Source organism: Dasypus novemcinctus, chromosome 16, assembly GCF_030445035.2.
Source record: "Dasypus novemcinctus isolate mDasNov1 chromosome 16, mDasNov1.1.hap2, whole genome shotgun sequence".
Taxonomy (NCBI): domain Eukaryota; kingdom Metazoa; phylum Chordata; class Mammalia; order Cingulata; family Dasypodidae; genus Dasypus; species Dasypus novemcinctus.
In genome coordinates, this window is record NC_080688.1 from 42,081,814 (window position 1) to 42,098,021 (window position 16,208).

Sequence of the window (16,208 nt, forward strand, 5' to 3'; positions counted from 1 at the left end):
GTTGTACATGTTGACTCCTGGAAGAAATCAGGCTCCCAAAGTGGAATTAAGGCAGATGTTGAGGCAGTAATGTGTAGTCACACAAGCAAAGGTGCCATGTGAGGAAATAGAGCAGAATGAGGATATCACATTGTGGTGGCAAGAACATGTGTAAGAAACCGTATTGTTAAGAAAATGAAATGTTACATCCTTTCCATGGCTACAAGCTAAATATTTCTAGCACTATCCAAACATGGTTCATTGCTTTTAAATTAGAGCCCAAACCACAGACAAGTGAAGTCAGCCCTCTGGGATTCAACAAAGCGGTCAAATATTTAGAGTCTACAATTGAGAAAGAAACTTAAGCAGCACTTATGTATTGTCCTGAGTATAGTGAGGAGCTGTGTAAAATGACAGCTTCCCACTGAATTAAGAGGGATAAGATAGACCAAAGAATGACTCAGACAAGTCCAGCTTGGCATGTAAGTGAGCATTTATTAGGGGGTTTACGTGGGGTCCTTGTCCCCAGTGGCGGGAGGAAAGGCAGCAGTTCTCAGTTCGATTGACTACACCTATCGAGAAGCTGGGTCTTTTGTGGTTGCTATGTGCAAGTGAAGCATAAGCATAAATCTAAAATAATGCAGTACTTTGCTTAAGATTATAGGCATATATGTTTAAAGATATTTATCAAGGCACGTGGGGGTGCGCTTGACTTCTACAGAATGCGCTCATTACAATAAAAGATGTTTGTATTATTTATACAAGGAGAAAAGGGTCAGATAGTTACAGTTTTACTGTCTTTAGGAGCTACTGAATCGCAGGCATCTGTGTCCTGAGGTATGTCTTATGACCACCTGAATCTAACTTGCAGTTTAATTTAAGGAAAGGGCAGTAAGAATTGGAGGATGCTAAGTTACTTATGCCACAATCCATACTGTCCCACAACTCTATCTTTATGCCACCTCTTCCACAAAGATCCCTGAGCTTGGAGATGGGAGATCTTAGAATTGGCAATATTGGGATAGGGAACCACAACTACAATACAAACAACAACAGGATAAACAAATAACAAGTACAGTGAGGATAAACAAATAACGAAAAGTACAGGTCCACAGCGAGGGCAGGCTAATAAGTTAGGAGGAAAATGAGTCCATAAGACCTAGACATCCAGTATGATGGATAGAGTTTTGTAGGTGATTTAAACTATCAGAAACATTAGCCTGTTCATCAAGTATGTAAATACAACACATGGTACCAATCATGACACATCCTTATGTGGCAGTGAGAATATCTAAAGCCATCTGATTTTGTGAGACCACTTTTCTCATTTGGGCTGTTTCTTAATTTAAGAGGCTTATGCCACACTTAGTGTCATAAGGGCTTAGGCAGTAAAAGGTGCGAGGGCTGTAATTTGTGTTAATGCATCTAAAGTTCCAGCACTGGGAAGGAAAATGCTTGAAGGGCCATTCCCATCAGGAAAGAGAGCATATTGGTCTAAAACTAAAATGATCTTGTAAAGATTCAGTGGAATACTGGGTAAAGTATTATGAATGCGCTCCAGTAAGAATGAATGACATCTATCTCCCTGTCCAATTAAAAAGATAATATGGCCATAAGTGGGTCCCATAACCAACCCGCTCCTGGTGGAGGTATGTAAGCTCCATGGTGAATGGATGCATTTTGCTGTCCAATCCCTTCAGTCTGCCAGATGGTGAAGACTCAGTTGCACATTTGCAATGGTAACCATCCCATGTGGCAGTGGACTTCTCAGCTGGAGGTGTTGGTCCATTTGATACAAACTGGGTGTTCAGAAGTATAAAAGCCCGTATTCAGCAGCCGTCCAAATGAGGCCGTCCAAAAACTGATATGAGAGATGGATGAGGCTTATTGATATGTTTCCTGACAATAGAAAAGACATAAACAGAGGCAGAATAATTCTAAATATTACTAGGTTCTGGGAGTTGCCATCTAGGAGGGTGGCTCTTATTTGAAGTCTTTAGCCAATTACTCCAATCTGTCAAAGATAAGGGAAGGATATTCCAGGGGAGACTAGAGCAGCCGGATGCTGGCATGTATCTGCACACCCCACAGTCCAACTGATTGTGTGGCTGCCACAGTGGTGGCCCAGTCAAGAAGACATTAAAAGAAGTCATAAGTAATATTGATGTGGAGAAAGAGGCCACGGTGGCTGCTGAGGGTAGGGAGAGGGAAGAAGAGATATGATGTGGGCACATTTTCAGGATTTGGAGTTGTCCTGGGTGGTGCTGCAGAGACAGATGCTGGACACTGTGTGTCTTGCCATGGCCCACTGGGTGGACTGGGGGAGAGTGTAGAGTGCAATGTGGACCACTGTCCATGTGGTACAGCAGTGCTTCAAAATGTATTCACCAGGTGCTGTGAATGTGCCACGAAGATGGAAGAGGTTGTTGATGTGGGAGGAGTGGGGTGGGGGGGTTGGGGGGGTATATGGGGACCTCATACTTTTTGAATGTAACATTTAAAAGAAAATAAAGAAGAAAAAAATTTGAGGATAGAAAAGTACAAAGGTTAATATAACCAACATTGCTGTACTCAGCCTCCAGACTTAATATCAGATTTAATGCCTGATTTATCTCAGATTTTTAAAATAAACAAAATGTTACATGGAAAAAAAAAAGTCATATGAATCAGGAAAAGAAGCCTATGGGCTTAAGCACAAATGTTTAGTAGGTGCCTGGAAGGGAAGGTCTTCTCTGGTGAGTAAGATAAGAGTGGAACTTTCTCCCATTTGCTGAGAGTGGGTGAGCTCCAGGCTTACAATAGGACATGTTGACCCTCCTTTGGAGCAGACCACAATGCCAATTGTGTTTCCTTAGGTTCTATCCACATCACTCTGGCAATTATTGCCCATGTTGGTATGCGGTTTGTGCAGCTGACACACTGTAGTATAGTGTTCCTGGTGAGAACAGGGTGATTGGCTCCAGGGTTCCACCGGCTTGTTGCATAGCACCCTCGGGCACTAGGACACGGAGCCAGGCTGGAGGTAACATCCTCTGTAGGGCTAGAGAGATGGAGCCATCACCAGCTGGTAAAGCCACGGGAGTCTTCAGCAGCAGCGTGTTTCCATTCACTTCTGGGACGTGACCAGGTGCTGTAGCAGATACCTTTACTGTTTTAGCAGCTGTATTAACTGGCTGTGCCAATAACTCAAATGGAGAGACGGCATGTTCAGTAGTTGGAGCCTAGTCTATGCATGAGAGTCAGTTAGCAGAGTCCAACCCCGCAGTGCATGTTTTTTTAGTGAGGTGCCTTGTTATTTTAACAGACTATTTTTCCTATCAATCCCACCACTATTATAGGGTTATAGGTACTTGAAAGCGCCAGTCAATATCTTGGTCTCTAGCCCTAGGTTGTACATCATGCCTGGTAGTGTATTCCCTGGTCACTGTATACGGGGCGTTCTGTACAAACTACTGAGCCATTTTAACCCTTTGATGGTGTTTAGTTGGGTAGCCTATTTCAGTGTAAAGGCCTATAGAAAGTCCGTGTTAGTATCCACACAGGTTGAAGTACAGTGTTTACTAGCACTGACAGGCCAGGGTCCTACATAATCTATTTGCCAGTCCTGTAAGGATATGTTGGCTCTGTGTACATGCCCACTGCTGTACGGTACCATTCGTGGCCAAAGCTGAGAGCTGGCCTCAAATCTAGTATATATGAGCCAGGTCAGAATATCTGATGGGAATGTCTAGTGCCTTAGCCATGCGCCATCCCATGGCACCTCCTCTATGGCACTTTTTTTTGTGTAGCCATGGGGCTGCTGCTTCAGCGGTGTAGGGCAGGTCAGAAGAATGCGAGCTAAAGCATTCACTTCTTGGTTCCCAAGTGGGGAGGATTTTTTGATGTGTAGGGATGTGATAAACTGTCAGGGATGCCTCCAGGACTAGGAGTTGATTGTAAATCTTTTGCCTTAGGGCAGCACCCCATAATGGATGTCCCATCACTTGCTAGTCATCTTTATGCCCCTGATTTATCTATGCATAAATCAGGTGATTCCCTGATATAAGGCCCAGCTGTCAGTGCAGAAAGTAATCGGTCAAGTTTCTCTAGTCATTACCATCCAGGCAGCCCTCAGTTCAGCCCATCGGCTGCTCTGTCCTAAACCCGAATCCAGCCAAATGCTGTCAGTTTATATCTGTATGGCCACAGCCACCCAATTTTGAGTATTTCTTTTGCTGGACCCATCAGTGTACCAAGGATTTCCAGGAATTGGAGGGTTTCCATCATGCACTGTGGATAGGATGGAGTTGTTGTAAGGCCTATCTAAAGGGACTAGTTGATATTACTCCTCTCTGCTGCAGAAAAGCATGTCATTTCTATAAAGTCTGCAGCTGAGTTCCTCCTGACTGGGACCTAGTCAGGAGCCCTTCTAGTCAACCTTTCATGGATAACCTGATTTTACAGTTATAGTCTGAGGCCCTGTGATAGACTCAACTTGCTGCAGGGCTTTATATACAGCCAGCAGGTGTTGGTCCATAACAGTGTACTTAGCCTCTGCTCCCTCTGTCTGTGATCAAAACCATATGGGCATTATGCCTAAGGGTCCTTTCGGCCATAGACCCCAACTCATATCTTCAGGACTTCTAGTTATTATACTTCTAATATATAAGGGTGTTGGGGCAGGGGAGAACAAAGGGCCTTGGCCTGTAAGACCCGGAGCTTGGCTTGCTTGAATGCCTTTTGCCCTTTATCTCCCCAGTCCCAAGTTTTCCCTTGTTTTATGAGAACATAAAAAGGTCTGTGGACTTGGGCTAAATGTGGTATAAATATCCTGCAGTAACCTAGGAATCCTATGAAAACTTGCAGTTCTTTAACTGAGGCAGGAACAGGTTGTTGTAAATGTTTTTCTATTACTTTATCTGGAATGTTATGGGTCTTACCCAACCAGGTGATACCCAAGAAACTTATTGCTACCCCTTGAATCTTGTTGGGATTGCCTTGCCATCCTCTAGCGTTTAACCCACCAAGCACAATAGCCAAAGCTGTTTCTAAGTCTGCAAAAGAATCAGAGGTTATATAATGCCATCAGTGTAATAAAATATGGTAACAGTTGATGGCAAGACAATTGTTGAAAGATCCCGGGCTACCATCCCATGGCAGATGGTGGGACTATGGAAATATCCTTGAGTAAAATGATGAAGGTCCATTGTTGGCCTCCCCATGTGAAGCAAACTGATCTTGCGACTGTGTTTCTAAAGGAATGAGAAAGAAAGCATTTGCAAGATCTAATACTCATGAGCAGTTCACAATTTAGCGGTTAACTGATCAAGTAATTCAGCTATATTGGGAACTGCTGCATGGATCAAACGGAACAACTTTATTTAATTCTTGGTAGTACACTGTCATTCTCCAAGTGCCATCTGGCTCTTCCACTGGCCATACGGGGCTATTGAAAGGACTTTGGGTTGGTTGTATAATTTGTACTCTAGCCAATTCTTTGTGTTATTTCCTAATGTCCGCCTGGCAAGGCAAACTCTATTGTTTTGCGTGTACTATGCACTGCGGCATAGGTCAAACTACGGGTCTCCATTTAGCCTAACCTTGTAAAATAGCTTTGAGCACTCACACTTGTAGGGGGAATTCTCCAACAGTGGTATGCAAAGTGTGGCCCATCAAAACATCAACCCTGAGGATGTTTTCTTGTTGGGGAGATGCTCCCCAGGGGTGGAGGGAGTGTAGTTGTGCACCCCAAGAATAAGACGTGTCCATCTTACTTTTATGGCAGAACTGCCAGTCATCTATTGTCACCTATTGCCCTTGATGTTTTCAGGATTGCCACAAATTAGGGTGCACTCAGCTCCTATACCTGAATCCTTTTGCCCATGTTTTTTGTTTGTTATGGGGTGTCCAGTAAATAGTGAGCTCCACATGTGGCCTCTGGTCACCTTGTAGAGCTTGGACATATAGGCATCCGAAGCCTCCCCGTCAGAGAAGAGGTGCTTGGGGGGTTCCACCTTATGAGGTTAGTTTGTGGTGGAGCCAATGGCACTATGTTCACCTTGTTTTGAGGGGTAGCCAGTGTGGTAAATTGCTGTTCCGGTTTTAAGGCTTTCCATAAACTGACCAGTACAACATTTGGTTCCTTTTCTATACCTCCCCCCCCCCCGCCCCCCCCAAACTGTGCCTGCTTTCATGATGAGATCAGACCACATTTGCTTGCAAGGTACTTTTTTTTTCTTGATTTTTTAAATTTTATTTTTATCTTTATTTTTTTAATGTTACATTAAAAAATATGAGGTCCCCATATACCCCCCACCCCTTCACCCCACTCCTCCCCCCATAACAAAAACCTCCTCCATCATCATGAGACATTCATTGCATTTGGTGAATACATCTCTGAGCACTGCTGCACCTCATGGTCAATGGTCCACACCATAGCCCACATTCTCCCCCAGTCCACCCAGTGGGCCATGGAAGGACATACAATGTCCGGTAACTGTTCCCGCAGCACCACCCAAGACAACTCCAACCCCCAAAAATGCCCCCACATCACATCTCTTCCTTCCACTCCCTACCCCCAGCAGCCACCATGGCCACTTTCTCCACACCAATGCCACATTTTCTTCGATTACTAATCACAATAGTTCATGAATAGAAAGCAGTAAGTCCACTCTAATCCATACTCTATTCCTCCATCCTCCACAGGATGGAATGGTTGTGTCTACTCCATATCTATATCAAGAGGGGGCTTAGATTCCACATGGATGCTGGATGCAATTCTGCTTTCAGTTGTAGGCACTCTTGGCTCCCTGGTGTGGTGGCTGACCTTCTTCACCTCCATGTTAGCTGAGTGGGTAAGTCCAATAAACCAGAGTGTAGGAGTTGCAAGTCTGTTGGGGCTCAGGGCTTGGCTATCACATGGTCAGTCCAGAGATTCAGGTCCCCTGGGTATACACTAAACCCCAGCGCCAACCACAAATCCGGTAAAAGTAACAGGAGAGGCTTGTGAGCCTCACAGCCTCACATCTGAGTCCAGCTCCATCACACAGAAACACAAACTCCAAAGTAGGGCCAACTGACATGGCACTGAACTCCATCTGCCATGACCATAGAACCTGTGGGTCTATGCAAGTTACTTTAACGACACCCTTAGACTTGGGTGTGGATCCCTGAGAGGGCTGTCCTTCATATGTGCCTTTTGTCCTTTCATTATCTTTCTTACTTATCTCTTGTTTCTGTCTAAATCACTAAAATCCACCATGGCTTTACACACTACATATATTTTTTTGGGTTACCAATGGGCTTAAAAGGGCTACCAGAGAACCATACCACACTTTAGGCTCAGAATTTAGAATTTTCTTCTTTATTTCCCTTGTAAACATGGTACAGTTGGGCCCTGTAAAAGTTTGATCATACATAACTTCTCTTATTCCTAATTCTCTTAGCATGGCTTGACTTTCCTCTACAGTTCTCCACCCAGTAGGTGGGTTAGGTAGTTCCCCTGGGTCATCCATATTTCTCCACATGCAAGAATCAACCAACCCATAAGCGATTGAGTTCTTGGGGGTATTTTGTACATTACGCAATTTCTGTCTTAGAGAAGAACTGCTGGTAATATTACTTAGTTTTTCTGCTTCCCCAGTTGTTAAACTGATCTCATCAGCACTGCTGTCCCACAGTCATACCATCCATGTTGTTGGGGATTCCCCATGTTGTTGATGGAAGTTTTTCCTAATTCAATAAATTCTTTGGCAGAATATTCTCTAACAGTAATTGTTTCATTAGTAGGTCCAGCATTTAGCACTCCTGCTTGTGCTGGATGTTGTGCCTGGGATTTAGCTTTCCTCTGTAGAAGGGGCTGGGCCTGAGGATTCTGGGTCTCTTCTTCAGTAACTTATTTATCAGTATCACTATCCTCATCTTCCCAAGGGCTCCATGGTTTTGGATCCCAACCTTTTCTAGCTAACACAGTTAGAACCCTTGGTCATGGTTGCTTACGGACCCCCCAATTTTAAGAAACAACAGGCCAGTGTTTCCATGTCTCCCTCTTTATCTAGGTATTCTGAGAGACCTGTCACTAAAGCAGAGATGAAAGTCTGCATATCTCTTTTTAGTTGTAATTCCTCCTTCAACCTGTGGATTTCTCTGTTTCAAGACAGTCTGCTGTAGCTAGCTATACCGCCTATAACAACGGCCAGTTGACTGCTGCAGCAGCATGCTTACTGTTTTTGTTAAATATCATAATCTTTTGTTCTCGGAATATGCACTTTATTCCTTCTACTGTCATTCTCCTAGTGCCAGCTGGCTTTTCCTCTGGCCATATGGGGCTACTGAAATGTCCACAACAATTATACAATTGGGCAACCCCTCCCCACATAGAGGTAGAAGGCCACCCCATATTTCCCCCATGGATTCCCTGCCCCTGCTCATTCTTTAGTGTAATGTGTCCTGCTATGAACTATGCCACTTGTTCTGAGTATAGTGGGGAGCTGTGTAAAACAACAGCTTCCCACCAAACTGAGAGGAGTATGTCAGATCAAAGAACGACTTGGACAAGTCCAGATTGGCAAGTAATTGAGCGTTTATTAGAGGGCTTACATGGGGTCTCAAACTTGGTGGCAGGAGGAGAGGCAGCCATTCTGAGCTCAATTTTCCACACCTACCAAGAAGTTGGTGGGTCTTTTACTGTAGTTGCTGCATGCAAGTGAGGCATAACTATAACTCTAAAAGAATGCAGCATTTTGTTCAAGATTAAAGGTACATACATTTAAAGATGTTTATCAAGGCATGTGGGGATGCATGTGACTTGTACAGATGCTTTGGTTATGATCAAAGAAGCAGATGTTTGTATTATATACACAAGGAGGGAAAAGACAGACAGTTACAGTTTTATTGTCTTTAAGATCTACTGAATCTCAGGTATTTGATTCCTGAGCTTTGTCTCATGGCCAGCTGAATCTAGCTTGCAGTTTAATTTAAGGAAATGGCAGTAAGAGTTGGGCGATGCTAAGTTCATGTGGCAAGACTTATGACACAAGTATATTCTCAGATTTAAAATTCAGCCAAAGACTGTTTTCAAACAGGCAAAAATGTGGCAAAGCCATTGATATGGCATATTAAAGGGATTTTGAAAAATGCCTTGGACAGAGATTACAAAGGGGATGCCATCTAGTTTTTGTGCATAAAACCCGGCATGATAAACGATAAATTTGCAAAACAGTATAAGTTTTATGATCTGGAACAGCTTTAGGAGTTACCTGCAGCACCACTGTCAGACCCCTTAGCATTAACCACTTGTCCAGGCATAATTGTGAATACACATGCTTTCTGAGACTCAACATCCACTGTGAACGGGGTGGTGATCGGACTTATCTACAAAATATTTACCATCTGTGTTGTGCTTTTCAAAATGCCGAATTAAACGGGATCCAGACACAATCATTGGAAAAGAGTTCATGTTTTCTTTCTCAAACTGGGTGGTGAGTTCCATGGGTGCTCACTATATTATTCTTCATACCTTTCTGTATATTTTTAATAATGCAAAACTGATACTCATAAAATACAAAAGGATGTTAGTAAGTCATAAAAGGATGTAATGCAAAGAAAAGGAGTTAAAGGGGGCATGGTAGAAGGAAAGAAAGCTTAAGAAACCAAGACACAGTTGGTAGGAAATATAAAACAGTTAAGGTCATGAAGTATTAAAAGTAGCATTTGGAAGTTTGGATGACAGAACACACATTTTTGCCTTTAAAAATGCTGTCATATAACCTCTACTTTCAAGAGATACACACTACCTGGCTTCCTTTAAAAAAATGATTTCCTGGTAAAGAGACATACATACACCTCCCTGTTATAATTCTGCCCATCACAGCTCGGTTGTGACTATAATCATTTTTCAATTGGACACATTCTATACCCTGCCTGAGGGTGCTCAGGCGAAAATGAGCAGATTTGCAGGGTTAATATTGTAGTTAGACTGTGACCTCATTCAGCACAGCTCTAACACTGCGAGGTCTATATAGGAGAAGAAAAAAATTCAAGCATAACCGATTGGTTGAAGGATTCCAGATTTCTCAGAGTATATACCATTTAAATTGTAAATCATAAATGTATGGATATTGCTAAATTTAAAATTAAACCACTGTTTCTTCAGCTGCTGGGGGGAGGGATTAACCCTTAGGGAAAAGGAGGAAGTTTCATGATGGCTGGGGCTGGGGCAGACTCTAGAAACACTATTAGGTATTGGAATTGGTTTGGGGAAGCTATCCTAGCCTTTCTCCTGGACTCTATCTCCCCATCCTGGAAACTCTCCTTGGTCTATATGTGTCCCCTTGGCTCTGATCATTTCTAAGGCCGTAAGTGATATTTGCTAACAGAGATTAAAAGGTTTTCACTCAGTATTTTCAGTATTTACTGGTGCAGATTTGAAGTCCCATGGGCTGGGATGGAGTGGGGGATGTTTGGGGCTTGGAGGTCTTGATACTTGTAGTGGACACTGGAGTTGACACTTGTGGTTTATTCCATTTACTCCAGATGCTCAATTTAAAAGAATCATGGCAACCCCTCTCTTCCTGCCATAAATGGAGGAGATATCTTCTCTTCTTTCTCTGAACATTGGGGTCCCAAATGGGATGCTCACACCTGCAGCAGCCATCTTGCCACCAACCCAAGGATGAAGTCGAAGCCCAGGATGGCACTGCTGAGGGGCAGAAAGATCCTGTGTCCTCCCTGGCATTGTTGTGACATTGAATAAGTCAAGTTTCAGCCTTGTCTCTCTCTACATTTCCTGTTACTTGAGAAAATAAATTTCTTTATTCTTAAAGTTGGTTTGAGTTGGGGTTTTTGTTATTTGCAGCCAGAAGCCACCCTGATAGAGCACCCTTCCTGTTACATGCCTACCTTTTTGTGAGGGCATTTGGCTGGGTGAGACTTAGCCTGTGAGGTCAAGAGCAGCTGCTGGCTGATAGATGCAACAGGATTTTCTATCCTGTGGTCATACATAAATATCATATATATTTATATATTATGATCATTTCATCATCATATTATCATCAACTATCACCCCATTCCTATTGTACATCATCTTCATTCCATCTGCCTTTCCTTTAACCATGCATCTGTCATCACTGCAGTTTTCCTATGCCTTCGTATTACTTTGGAAGAAATAAAAACTATAAACTTTAACCAGAAAGAGTGTGATTGCCTTGGTAGGGCCATCATCAATATTGAAGAAATAGCTCAGACCCCTAACATGTACTTCTGAAAGTTGGCCAGAAAGTTATCTTTGATATTCGCCTCCTGGAAAAGACCCCTCACGCTCAGCAGAAAGGATTCCACTCCCAACATTAGGCATTTGATGGTTGTCTTCCTGGGTGCAGCTCACTGTTCCTTCCTTCCATAATAATCACTAGCATTGCCTATGTGCTGCCAGGTACCAGGTGATGGATCTACAAGAACAAACCAGAAAGACTGGCCCTGACCTTACCAGGCTTGTTGTTCAGTGGGAATGAGAGAGACCATTGAACATGCAACCCCTGTCAGGACAGAGAAGGTGAAGTTACTAAGAGGACTTCATGGAGGGGCACCTCACCCAGGCTTGGGGCTGGGTGGAAGGGCGGGGAAGGCCAACTGGAGATGGTCTAAGACGAGATCTACGAGATCTACGGGATGAGAAGTTAATGAACAGTGGGAGGCTGGAAGGGCGGTTCTGAGCGGTACTGCCAGCACTCCAAAGGGGGAGAGTCTGTTACATTCTAGAAATTAGAAGTTCAGCTCCGTGTGACAATTCAACCACTTGTATTTTTCCCCCAAGGTGGAGGGATAATGCAGGAAAGAGAAGTTTGTAAGATGAGGTCTAAGAACCACAGAATCAAATAAAAATTTACAGTGATAAAATAAAATAAGCCTCACTATAATACTCTTATTTTAGAATAAGAAAGGAGGAAGTAGCATGGAGTTAACAGCCAGCTTTCTAAACCTGCCTTGTCTACTTAAAACTTTCTATAGTAATGGAAATGTTCTATATCTGCACTATTCCATACGGTAGCCCCTAGCCACATGGGGCTATTCAAGCATTTGAAGGGTGGCTAGTGTGACGGATGAAGTGAATTCTTAATTTCATTTCATTTCAGTTTTAATTTAGACAGTCACATGTGGCCAGCATTAACACTGGACAGCATAGTAAGCTTTGCTTGAATTGTTCTTAAGGTTTGGAAGCCCAAGATATGACAAATTCGAACTCATCACTCAAGTTTAAAGAGAGAAACTGGAGTGTTTTAGAAGTCAGTGCAAATGGTTTATAAACTTGTCTTAGTTTGCCGGGGCTGGTTGGCTTAAACAACAGAAATTTATTGTCTCACATTTTTGGAGGTGAAAAGTCCAAAATCAAGGTGCCAGCAGGATCACAATTTCTCTGAAGTCTGTAGCATTCTGGTAACGACTTGCCAGCCACCCATACATAACTCAGTCTCTGCCTCGGTCACATGGCCATCTGGCTCCTTCTGGCTCCTACTGATTGTGTCCACACTTCCTGTATTTATAAAGACTCCAGTCAGACTGGATTAAGGCCCTCCCTGATTCGCTTTGGCCTCATCTTCACTCACAACATCTTCAAAGACCCTATTTACAAATGAGCTCACAGCCATGGGACCGGGTTTCAGGACTTGAACATGTCTTCTTTGGGGGCATAATTCAACCCGTAACAGACCCCACCAACACATCCATTTCCCCTCCCTTTCTGAAAGTAGGTCACCCTTTATTACTGATATTATGAAAATAAAGAAGTTAACAGGCACGCAGGGAGGCAAAAGAATGATGTACTGCTTCACATCACAATATACATGGATTTCACTGAGTATGAAATAAAGAGGACCAAGCACAGAAGAGCACAGACTAAGTGATTCCATTCATATGAAGCTAAAGACAGGCAAAATGGATCTGTAATGACAAAGACCAAAATAGCAGAGACCTTTGAGGGGTGGGTATGGACCGGGAGGGGTACAAAGGAGGCTTCTGGAATGCCAGAAAAGTTCTAAGTCTTGATCTAGGCATTTCATAGGTGTATACATTTGTACACTTGCTATTTATTCACTTTACTGTAGGTTATGTTCCTACCAAATAAAAAAAGAACATATACTAACAGTAATCTCGGAAAGAAACTTCTCCCATCAGAACATTTTACTGTTCAAATACTCATTGAAATTTCTATGAAATATGACATTTTTTAAAAGCCATATAGGTTGTTATTAGTTCCCTTCCTAGATCTCACCAAATCTACCTAAAATACTCTGAAATGAAACAGCTCTCTGAAATTTCATTTTAAATTCTTTCTTTCCCCAATTTTTATCCCGAACAGATTTTATCTTTAAAATCTCCATTTCCCAGCTGCCTTCAGTTTGCTGCTTCCTTGTAGTCTAATCATCCTTCTCACCCACCCAACAGAGCTACAATGATTTTTCGGTAGTAAAATCCTTCAAGGGATTTGACTTCAGGCATCTTTCAAAGAAAGGTAATGAAAAATTTGCCTCCTAAATCTCACCTAGTGCTATGCTGTTCAAACAGGGGCTCCTGGGGCACTGCCTTGAACAACTGAGATGAAGTTTAAACTGAAAGTTTTAATGACTTTATTTGTTAAGAATGTATGTTGCTGTCTTATGTCAGATTTCACTATAAAGTTGAACTATTACCTCTTTTACTGGAAAAAGAAACAGGATTCTAAGCACTACTACCAGGAAAGCATGTCAGTGGTAAAATACTTACCTATGTTATTTGAAAATTTAATTTCTAGCATTCAATAGCAGCTATGAAGAGATTTAATACATATCGAACTTTCCCACAGATTTCAACCTGGATTTAAAATATATATATTTTTCTCTGCCTGCCTGTCTCTCTCTCTCTTTCTCTCCCTTTCTCACACAACATACACACATACACATGTACAAAAGTAGCATCTAAATTATATAGAATACCTGGAAAATGGGGTATTCTGATTAATTCTATTTTCTGACTGATAACCATTTATGGTATATGCAAACTACAATCAAAGTATCTTAGGCAAGACCCTGCTTCTTGGATGAAAATCTTTGGCAGTCTCAGGGTGCCATTTTGGAACTGGCAATTCTATTGACGTCTTGATAACATTCTTTTGGAAAAACATCACTTTAATGACCATTGATAATTAATCATATAACCACAGTGTGAATGTATGTTGAAAGAGGCCTCTGTTGTTTCTTCATTTATTCAGGTAATAGTTATTGAGCACCTACCATGTGCCAACCTCTATGGTTTCTTTTGACCTGAAATAGTGGACTGAGCCTTAAGAGAGAAAAAAATCTTTTTTTATAGTTTCAAGAGTTAGAACAAACAAAGAGGCCCCAGGAGTGCTTCCAAACTGAAGAGTACTGTATACACAACTTATTTAAAGGACTGTTTCTGTCTATCTCAACCATATGGAAGAGCACAGAGAATTAGGCCAAAAAGTCCTCTGAGCATCCAGATTTGATGGCAAACCTTCCATTCACTTTATTCAAAGGAGCCCCTTCTAATTCACAGAGCCTACTACTCTTAAGAAGTTTATAAGCAGTGTGGTTATCAGTTTTCTAACCCACAGTGCCTTAGCTAATTACCAGCATCATCCAAAATTAAGTTATCCAAAAATGAAATGCAGACTTGGATTGGAAAGCATATAATAAATATACTGAAGAAAGGTTTCCATCAAAAAATAGTAAAGAAAACATTTTTTTTTAAAGTTAAGACAGTTTCAAAACTTTAATTGGCTGGAAATGTCACTTTCACAGAACACCGCTGGTTCTGGAATCTGAAGACCTGTTTTCATCTTCACAAATCCCATCTGGCTCCAGTCTTTTCACTTCTAACATGGGGATAAATATATCTACCCTATAGAGAGGTAGAGATGGCAGTAGATGAGACAGTGTTTATAAAAGCATGTAACACAATGCTTGGCATAGAGAAGATAAACAAAGTTTATTTCTTTCTTTCTGCCCAAGAAAAATGAAATTTCACAAACCAGCAAATGAGATATACAGAAGAGTCTTTTATGGACCTAGTGAGGATAAATACAGGGGACTTTTACAGTAGTTGAGGAGGTAAAATCCAGGTGTGAAAAAAAAGAACACTTTATATTGGTATCACAAAGTATTACATTCTGGATATTGAAATAGAAAATAGGACAGAGTATTATAAGATGCTAATTATGTGCATTGGACAAAGTGTATGAAAGGAAGTAGAGAATAAAACCATCACATCAGGTTCAGAAAATGAAATGACACTTGAGCTGTATTGTTTTTGTTTCTTTAAAGATCAAATTTTAATGTCATAGATGAAAAAAACCCATAATAATAAAAAAGAGAAGCTCCAAAGTTATTCGGAAATGACCAGCAACTGTGTTAAATTAATCTGCAATTCCTTCCTGATCTGAAATAGTGAAATGTTACTCTCCTTGCTGGGGACCTGGATGAGGGATTTTTGTTTATCTGTATCAGTGTACAATCTTCTGCCAGAGAAGGCGTGCCCTCAGCATGCCTTTTTGTTTTTCCTTTTTGTAATGAAATATGTGTCTGAGGCAGTCCCTTATTAGATTATCAAGCTGGGACCATGAAAGGGGTGATTATTTGCCTAAATTTCTCTGCTTTTTTCCAATAGGAAAATGAACTTGAGAAAAAGAACATTTTGATGGAATTTTGCTGCGTTTATTAGAGCTGGATTGCTTTTTAAAATTAGATTTCGTATATGTTTTTAAATGCACTTAAAAATGCTCAAAGTATTTTTAAAGATACACTACAGCTCAACTCTGGATGTTTACTAATTCTTTTCTACTTACCATTAAAGCAAAAGGGAAGGCTCTGTCACAACTCTATATAGAGAAAGGTCATTTTTATAAAAATATGTGTAAGTACGATGAAAAGATCTGGAATTAAATGCATGAAAATGTTAGCAGTGGTTAGGGTTCTGTGATGATATTACAGACAAATGTTTCTTGTGCTTTACGGAGTTGAACATTTATTAGTTTTGAAATTTTAAAAAATGTATTCTAAAAAAGGGAAAAAGCATTATGTTGCCCAAGTAAATCAATTAGCACATGTACTTGGCATATTGATATGATAAATGTTGTCTTCAAAATAGGTATGGGTTTGTGGTTTTTATTTTTGACATTTTTAAAAGAAGGACTGAATGAAGTAATAAAAGAAATAAAACTAAACTTGGGGATAATGCTTCCCCTTCCTTTCATTTTC

General features: G+C 41.4%; 1 protein-coding gene across 1 annotated transcript in view; it reads right to left on the bottom strand.

Annotated features, from left to right (window-relative positions):
• Positions 1-16,208, bottom strand: part of KCTD1 (potassium channel tetramerization domain containing 1) — a 101,237-nt gene that overhangs the window by 47,702 nt on the left and 37,327 nt on the right.